The sequence below is a fragment of the Salvelinus namaycush genome, chromosome 8 (assembly GCF_016432855.1).
Source record: "Salvelinus namaycush isolate Seneca chromosome 8, SaNama_1.0, whole genome shotgun sequence".
NCBI lineage: Eukaryota > Metazoa > Chordata > Actinopteri > Salmoniformes > Salmonidae > Salvelinus > Salvelinus namaycush.
The window spans coordinates 14,263,561-14,267,899 of NC_052314.1; positions in this window are offsets into that span (position 1 = coordinate 14,263,561).

The following is a 4,339-nucleotide window of genomic DNA, read 5'->3' on the forward strand; positions in this document are numbered from 1 at the left end:
GGTGAGCAAAAATCCCAGAACCACACGGGGGGACCTAGTGAATGACCTGCAGAGAGCTGGGACCAAAGTAACAAAGCCTACCATCAGTAACACACTACGCCGCCAGGGACTCAAATCCTGCAGTGCCAGACGTGTCCCCCTGCTTAAGCCAGTACATGTCCAGGCCCGTCTGAAGTTTGCTAGAGAGCATTTGGATGATCCAGAAGAAGATTGGGAGAATGTCATATGGTCAGATGAAACCAAAATAGAACTTTTTGGTAAAAACTCAACTCGTCGTGTTTGGAGGACAAAGAATGCTGAGTTGCATCCAAAGAACACCATACCTACTGTGAAGCATGGGGGTGGAAACATCATGCTTTGGGGCTGTTTTTCTGCAAAGGGACCAGGACGACTGATCCGTGTAAAGGACAGAATGAATGGGGCCATGTATCGTGAGATTTTGAATGAAAACTTCCTTCCATCAGCAAGGGCATTGAAGATGAAACGTGGCTGGGTCTTTCAGCATGACAATGATCCCAAACACACCGCCCGGGCAACGAAGGAGTGGCTTCGTAAGAAGCATTTCAAGGTCCGGGAGTGGCCTAGCCAGTCTCCAGATCTCAACCCCATAGAAAATCTTTGGAGGGAGTTGAAAGTCCGTGTTGCCCAGCAACAGCCCCAAAACATCACTACTCTAGAGGAGATCTGCATGGAGGAATGGGCCAAAATACCAGCAACAGTGTGTGAAAACCTTGTGAAGACTTACAGAAAACGTTTGACCTCTGTCATTGCCAACAAAGGGTATATAACAAAGTATTGAGAAACTTTTGTTATTGACCAAATACTTATTTTCCACCATAATTTGCAAATAAATTCATTACAAATCCTACAATGTGATTTTCTGGATTTTTTTTCTCATTTTGTCTGTCATAGTTGAAGTGTACCTATGATGAAAATTACAGGCCTCTCTCATCTTTTTAAGTGGGAGAACTTGCACAATTGGTGGCTGACTAAATACTTTTTTGCCCCACTGTATGTGTGTGTGTCAGATATCACCTATCCCTAACTGCCATTGGTAATAGAACAGTGACTGTGTGTGTACAGTATGTGTTCACAGAAACATTGAGGCAGCACATGGAGACACACAAGCATTTCGCTACACCCGCAATAACATCTGCTAAACATGTGTATGTGACAAATAAAATGTGATGATGTGTTGAAGTCCAGACTGACACACAGGCTTGATACTGATGTCTCTGAATGGAGAGAGAACTGGCACTCGGAATAACATTTTTAATACGCAACTTTTACTTGTATTGTCTTTTTTAATTATTGAATTAAACGGTATCAGTCGATATGGAGGAAGAAACCCTGTATATTCTGTACCAGGATCAGAGAACTACTGTTGTATTCAGGACACTACACAGGAAGGTATGGTGTGTGGTCAAGCTCATCACTAAGCTCAGTGACGGGCCTACCCCAAGTGATGAAGGTAGGCAACAACATTTGCGCCACACTGATCCTCAACACGTGGGCCCCACAGGGGTGCGTGCTCAGCCCCCTCCTGTACTCCCTATTCACCCATGACTGCGTGGCCACGCACGTCTCCAACTCAATCATCAAGTTTGCTGACGACACAACAGTGGTAGGCCTGATTATCAACAACGACGAGACAGCCTACAGGGAGGAGGTGGGCACACTGGCGGAGTGGTGCCAGGAAAATAACCTCTCTCTCAATGTCAACAAAATGAAGGAGCTGATCGTGGACTACAGGAGACAGCACACCCCCATCCACATCGAGCTTCAATTTCCTGCAGCGCCTCAGGAGGCTGAAGAAATCCAGCTTGGCCCCTAGGACCCTAACAAATGTCTACAGATGCACCCTTGAGAGCATCCTGTCAGGCTGTATCACCGCCTGGTACGGCAATTGCAGGTCGCAACCGCAGGGTTCTCCAGAGTGTGGTGCGTTCAGCCCAATGCATCACCGGAGGCACACTGCCTGCCCTCCAGGACATCTACAGCACCCGATTTCACAGGAAGGCCAAAAAGATCATCAAGGACATCATCCACCCGAGCTACTGCCGGTTCACCCTGCTACCATCCAGAAGGCGGAGACAGTACAGGTGCATCAAAGCTGGAACCAAGAGACTGAGAAACAGCTTCTATCTTCAGGTCATCAGACTGTTAAACAGTCACCACTACGGTTTCACCCACTTGATATGTATATACTGTATTCTAGTCATGGCTCATCCTATATAACCTTTTAATGATTTTTATGGATTTTCACAGGACCAATAAACTTTTGTTTGATTTTATGACCACTCTGACATGTTTGCCAAGGTATCCCCATTACCATCAGAACACTGCTTCTATGTTATCATGTAAAGGGTAATTTATTCTACATTGACATGTTACTACATTTGAAAATGATCAAAACACTTAGTTTAGAATATCTTGTTATTGTTACTCATTGTGTATTTAATTCTCCTGTTATTATTTTTCTATTATTTCTTTCTCTCTGTATTGTTGGGAAGGGTCCATAAGTAAGAATTTCACTGTTAGTCTACACCTGTTGCAAGCTCATACACTCGCTCGCACACTCGCTCGCTCTCACACTCGCTCGCTCTCACACTCGCTCGCTCTCACACTCGCTCGCTCTCACACTCGCTCGCTCTCACAGGTCTAGGATGTCCTTTCTGCATGTTAGCCCATGTCTTTCAGAGGGATTGAAGCTCTAGGTGGAGCTGTGGCGAGAAAAAGGAGGATAGGAAAAAAAGAGGATGAGAGGTCCTGTCTCCTGGCTGTAAGAGAGAGAGAGTAGAGGGTCTCACTAGCAGTGATATTTTGGGAGCCAGTATTTTAGTGGCCTACTTCTCTCAATGTCTGGTGGTACTGAGGAAAGGAGAGAGAGCGACAGAGACAGAGAGACAGTGAGAGACAGTGTGAGACAGAGAGAGAGAAGGCAGATTATGACAGAGAGAGAGCGACAGAGAGAGAGAGCGATAGAGAGAGCTAGGTAGAGACAGAGAGAGAGAAGGCAGATCATGGCAGAGAGAGAGAGACACAGAGAGAGCGACAGAGAGAGAGAGCGATAGAGAGAGCTAGGTAGAGACAGAGAAGGCAGATCATGGCAGAGAAAGAGACACAGAGAGAGACAGAGAGAGCGACAGAGAGAGAGCGATAGAGAGAGCTAGGCAGAGACAGAGAGAGACAGAGAAGGCAGATAAGGACACATAGAGACAGAGGGGGAGAAGGAGGGATGGAGAGGAAAAGGGTCCAAATCCCAAGTAGACACACAACCAAAGCCTGCCTGCTTGCAAGTACACACGCGCACTACACGCACACTACACACTACACGCACTACACACACACGCACTACACACACACACACACTACACACACACACACCTCCAGTGTGTGTCTTTGTGTGTGTGTCCAACAACACACAAGAGGCTTTGTCCAACAACACACAAACAACAACAACTTGTCCTTTTAAAGAGAACTTGAGAAGATCTGGCTCCCTATAATTGACTTCATTCCCTAAGCCCTACAAGCCTATCTGTGATTGACCCTATGTGCCCTACTACTACCTGACGCCTGGTGTGTGTTAGCAGGAGTAGGCAGATTGATTGATAGACTGATGGCCCCAGGTCTGGCCTAGAGCGGGCCGAGTTCAGTCATCCTTACAGAACTCCATATAGACGTGCCTCCTTAGGATCCATGTACTTCTAACATACAATATGACATTATACACACAGGTCAAAACATGCCTTTCACATTTGTGCGCGCACATGCACACACCCACACACTTCCTGGTTGTTGAACACTGTTGAGTGCACCTTGTTTCCCCAGAGATAGGACAAGTAAGCAGCTGGCACTCTATCTGCTTACTGTGACTCATTACACTAGAGAACATACTGCGTACGCACAGCCAGCCAGCCAGCCAGCCAGTGGGACGGGGGCAGTATGCAGCTTCATTAGATAATTAAGTGGTATGTGTTTAATTGATGGATGAAGACTGATGACCTTTGCCCTCTCCCACCCTTCACTCTGACCTCTTGTCAGGCAGCTGCAGCTTCATTAAACCACAGCCATTATATCTGGCACATTATTAGGGGCTCTGCTCAGGATTGTCTCGAACGGAGGGCTCTGCTCAGACACAAAATGGCTGAAACTCAATGCCATTAACACATGCACTTTCAGATATCCACTTCACCTTCACAGTTTCACCCATAGACATGTCACATGTAATGGCTTGATATAAGACACAGCAGCTATGACCTACTAAGATTTCACTAGGTATCATGGTTCTCATGCACACTATGCACAACAACAACAACAACAGCAGCAGCAGCAGCAT